This window comes from Mastomys coucha, unplaced genomic scaffold, assembly GCF_008632895.1.
Source record: "Mastomys coucha isolate ucsf_1 unplaced genomic scaffold, UCSF_Mcou_1 pScaffold8, whole genome shotgun sequence".
NCBI lineage: Eukaryota > Metazoa > Chordata > Mammalia > Rodentia > Muridae > Mastomys > Mastomys coucha.
Window position 1 is genome coordinate 48,998,728 of NW_022196914.1, and position 5,858 is coordinate 49,004,585.

Here is a 5,858-nt window from a genome sequence, read left to right on the forward strand (position 1 = left end):
GAAAGCTTAATTTGTTTTTATTATATGCTGCAGACTAACTGTTTATTATTATAAAGGTACTGTGTGTAAAATGATACTGTCTAAAATTTGTAAGAGAAAAAGGAATTTAATTCTAAGCTAGGAAGTCCTTAACACCTGCTAAAATACACAAAATTTCATTTGTATTATTTCCTGTAAAATGCTTATATTTTGATTTTTTCTTTATCTATAGATTAAAAATGAAATATGAGCAAATAGATTGGAATAAAAATATATCTTTAAAATGTAAAATACTGAATGGCCTTAAAAAACAATACTATTGAAAATTATCCAACAAGTTCAAAAATATTAAAATATATCAAGTCATAAATATCAATGACATTACTTGTTAAAGATACAGGTAAGTTGACTTTGGGACAAAATTTAGCTGTGACTACTCCCATACTTAAACAGCCACCTGACAGATGGCTCTGTAATGCCTATATGGCTCATTATCAGACCTTACTAATTAACCCTGGCTGAGTTACTTTCCAGCCACCTGCTTCTTTAAATCCTGTGACCCTTCTCCCTAATCTTGATCTGACCACCTAGTCTACCAATGCGATGAAATCCTGGTACAAGTACACAGTACTTGACCTGACCTTAAGGACTCCCCTCTGCCGGAACCCGAGTGGACTTGATGCACGGACAGAAGCAGTTTCACTTGGGAGGGACAGAGAAAAACAGGAGCAGCAGTAACCACGGAAACAGAGGTAATATGTGCCCAGTCTCTCCCCACCAGGTGCTTCAGCTCAAAGAGCTGAACTAATAACACTATCCCAGGCCCTCACCATGGGGGAAAGGGCTGGCTGTCAACATCTCTACAGACAGCCAATATACATTTGTAACTGCTCACATACATGGAACCATATACCAGGAGAAAGGGCTCCTAACTACAGATGGAAAAAATTATCAAAAACAAAGATGAAATCCTACAATTACTCTAAGCCCTCTGGCTTCTAGGGAGAGTGGAGATCAGATCACACACTCACTGTCCAGGCCATCAGAAAGGAATAATGGTAGTGACTAGAAGTAACAACTTAGCTGACAAGGCTGCCAAAGAGGTGGCCCTGAAATAAAGAAACAGCTGCCTTCATGTTGGCTGTGACCCTACCAGAACCACCCAAACCCAAACCTACCAGAATGCCCAGTCTACTTCGAAGAAGAGATCAGATGGGCCAAGAATCAGCCCATGAGCCCAGTTCAGAGGGTGGTGAAAGACAGATGAAGATAAGCTAATATTACCCACCTCCCTGGCAAGATCTATCCTCAGGAAGATCTGTAGAGTCACTCACATGGGAATAAGATGGATGGCTGACTCAGGAGACAATCTAAACTGACTTTCAGAGACAGGCAAAATACTATTAAAAACAGTGTTAAGCTGCAAAGCTTACCAATTAACCAACACCTACAACAATGCCAAACATCCAGGTTCTCTGCAAGGTAAGAAACTGGGGGCCTACTGGAAAGTTGATTTTATAGAAATTAAACCAGGAAAGTAAGGCTACAAGTACTTACTGCTGTTTTTGGACACCTTCTCTGGATAGACAGAAACATTTCCAACAAAGGCTAAAACTACAAAGGTAGTGACTAAGAAGTCCCTAGAAGATATCTTACCTAGGTATGGATTCCCTCATATGATAGGGTCAGCATTTGTGTCCAAGATAAGCCAAGGTATATCGAGATTTATTGGGACAGATTAGAAATTACATTGTACATACGAACCCCAAAGTTCAGGGCAGGTAGAAAGAATAAATAAAATGTTAAAAGAGACCTTAACCAAATTAGCCATGGAAAGTAGCAGAGACTGGGTAACTTGTCTTTCCTTTGCCTTGTATCAGGTGAGGAACTCTCCTTACTGGATGGGATTGACCCCCTTTGAAATTATATATGGTGTCCCCACCCCTTTTGTGCCTAACCTTCAGTAAGCACCTATTACAAAATTGAAAGGTGATAAATTAATAACTACGGTCAGAACAGCCCAATGGGCTCACAAGCAGGTTTGGTCTAAACTGCGTGCCCTCTATGAAACAGGGCTAGTTCCAGAACCACAAAAGTTTCGACCTGGAGACTGGGTCTACATGAAGGGATTTTGCCAGGAAGTGCTAGAGCCCTGGTAGAAAGAACCCCATGTTGTCTTGCTGACCACACTGACCGCCATTAAAGTAGACAGGATTGTGGCCTGGGTACACTGCACTCACATGAGACCAGCTAATCCCCTTTCCCCAGAAGATTACCTAACTCCATCATTGCCACTAGAGTGGAAAGTTCAAAGGGACCCCAATCCTTTCAAGCTAAAATTAACCAGGTCATAAGCTTACTGTTTCTGCTAACTGTATGACTGCTGCCCCCAACCCACACCTCCATTCAGAGACTAGAAACCCACACTAGCCTTTTGATCTGACCTGGACAATCGAGAATCCTGAGACTGGTTATAGTGCCCAGCTGGCCAATACAAAAAGGCCATGTGGGACTCCATGGTTATCAGATTTGACCTTTGATCTATGCCAACTGGCTGATAACTCATGTCCTGACACTCAGAGACCTTACAACATTCATACTCCAAGTGTAGATGGGAGACTTTTTATATATGCCAGGGGGAAGAGAACTGTCACATGTAGGGGGCCAGAACAATTCTCTTGTGCCTCTTGGGGCTGTGAAACATCAGTCATGGAGAACGGGGGATAGAAGATATCAAAGAAAGACCTTATCATGGTCACCAGACAAGGGGTGGCTCCAAAGTGTTACTTAAGTTCATCAACATGGGGGGAGGCAAGCAAAAGAATGGGAAACTGAAAAATCATGGGGTCTCTGGCTTTACATTATCTGGGGGAGTAACCTTGACCTCTACAGTTAGACTCTTGTGAACCCCCTACCAATAGCTGTAGGACCCAATCAGGTTCTGGCTAACCCACAGCTGGTGCAGGAAAAACTGCCAACATCCTCCCACAGACTGGAAGCTACTGTTCCTCCAACCACCCCACCGCAGAGATCTTCAGTTCCAGAATTCTTCCTGAAGTACACAGAACCAGTAGACACCCTCTGGTCAATGATGTTAAAGACCTTCCAAATTCTGAATGTCTCTCATCCAGAGCTAACCACCTCTTGTTGGCTATGTTATAATGCTAGACCCTCTTTTTAATGAGGGTATCGGATTAATATCCAGATATGATGAGTCTGAGAAGTACACTGCACACAGGTCATCCCAGGAAGGCCTGGCTTTAACTCTACAGACAATATCGGGAGAGGGAAGGTTATCTAGTTATGTCAGCACCTCTGCAATGGAAAATTACTCACTGTTCATTCCAATGGATTATCCCTCTCCTCTCCCCCAAGCAAACATGGTGGGCTTGTTTGACAGGATTGACACCATGTGTACATGAGGAGGTTCTTAATTCCTCTACCACAAAGGAGATCTGTATTCTAGTCCAGTTAGTACCACACATAACCTATTATTCAGAAGAAGTAGTGCTAAAAAGCCTAGTAGGGCATGTTGGAGGAGACCTCATGAGGCAGAAAAAGGAACCTATCTCAGTGAATTTAGCTGTAATTCTAGGGGCGGGGCTAACTAGAGTGGGTAATGACCTTACAAGAGAAGAATTACAACAGTTTGAAAGCAGACAGAGATGAGGACATCCAATGCCTTGAAAAATCCATCTTGCAGCTAGAGTGCAATGTAGACTCTCTGGCTGAAGTGGTACTGCAGAACAGGTGAGGGCTAGACTTAGTATTCCTACAACAGGGAGGATTATGTGCTGCTTTTCCTGAAGAATGTTGTTTCTATGTCAACCATTCTGGAGTCATTAGATAGTTACTAGTTAAAGTTAGAGACTGCATAGGTAGGTGCCAAAGGGAAAGAGAGAACTCCAAAAGTTGGTATCATTCCCTATTCAATTCTTCCCCTTGGTTAACTACCCTCATCTCCACAATCATGGAACCCTTGATTGTTATTTTACTCTTGCTCACCTTTGGGCCATGCATAATTAATAAGCTTTTGCAATATATAAAGCAGAGATTGGGGACCATTCAACTAATGGTGATGAGGTCCTAATCAATCAGCCAGCACAGACAATCTAGGATTTTAGAGAGACCAAGATTGGCCTCTAAAGTCACCAGCAGAGGAGGGAATGAAGAGATGCAGGAAGCCTGCCTCAGCATCTCCCCTTGAAGAGCTCCCCTCCCCTCTGCTTTTTCTCACCTCTCACACAGAGCCCCCCACCGTTCCCCAGCTTTTTAGACAGGGTCCAGCCTGGCACAGAAATATATTATTTCTCTGTTTTCATAGTGGCACTCCCTAAGGAGCCCCACCTCCGAACCCCAACTCCAGAGCGACAGAGAATACTGGCTTGAGAAAAGACAAAAGGCAAAGTCCCTCAACCCCTCATGTTGCTGAGGCTGGCACTCTCCCTGATAGATGTGTAGCACTGCTCAGTGCAAGTGGTGCAGGTCCTTGGGATAAGTTAAACCAAACATCCTAGAAGAGATATGTGCCCCACTTTAGGGCCATGAGAAAAGGGCAATTAAGCATACCCAGGCAGCTGTGACCAGTTTGTATAAACACACTATTACCTAATAACGCTATGAATTTACTTCTAGGGTTAGAAGAATACCTCCTCCTAGTTGTTCAATTCTGCCCCACTGCCTGAACAAAGGATGTCCTGTTTGAAGGATGACTTCCCTTGTCACCTCCCTTATCACCCTAAAGTCCAAAAATCTTTGCTTATGCTTCTATAAAAACCCCAAGCCCTAGACACACGGTCATACTCCTAACCTGAGCAGTGGGAAGGTTTTTTATCTGAGTCTGACTCAAATAAAAGGCTTTTTAATTTCTTAGAGTTCTTCTGGGAATCCCAAGACGTGGACATACCAGAAGTTCTAGCTAGAGCAGTAAAACCACAAGAGGAGATCAAGGGGATACAAATTGGCAAAGAAGTCAAGGTCAATCGTATACGTAAGTGACCCCAAAAATTCTACCAGGAAACTTCTACATCTGATAAGCAACTTCAGTAAAGTGGCTGGATATAAAATTAACTCAAATAAATAAGCAGCCTTTCTTTATACAAATGATAAACTGGCTGAGAAAGAAATTAGGAAAACAACATTCTTCACAATAAATAGTCTTTTTTCAAAGTTATCATGTTATTTAAAATATATCAGATTTGAAAATGTCAATATCATATCTATAACTTCTCAAGTATTCAAAAAGCAATTAAGGAATAAAAAAGCCCTGGACATAGAGGGAGGAAAATTGGAGTGGAATGTGATGACACAAGGATGAAAGTAAAAGAAGGGATAGGATTATGAGTAATGTAATACATATGATTAAGTGTATTGTATGTATGTAGGCACATTTAATAAGAATATACACTGTGTACAATAAAAAATATCTATTTTATATAGAGGAAATATTGTATACAAATAGAGACAAAATTTTGTAAAAATAATTATGAAAAAAACAACAGGAAGAGGAGCCATCATCCCTAATACACAGGACTCCAACTCTGAAGCAAATGTGTGTGACACATTTGCCAGGCTTTTTCTTGGTGATGTGCCTGGATTTGCCTGTTTGAACTTGGTCTGTTTATCTTATCCTCTTTTCCTACTTCATTGTCCCTGCCAATGGAAAAATTTCACCTAGTGAATCACATTTATTATAAACTAATCTTCAACCCAAAGGAGTATTAAGTCACATTAGATTTATGTATAATTATATTATTTTGTTTTTTACGTATGTTTCATCCCAACCACATTTCGGCCTACATCCACTACATCCATCTACACAATGGAGTACTACTCAGCTATTAAAAATAATAAATTTATGAAATTCTTAGGGAAATGGA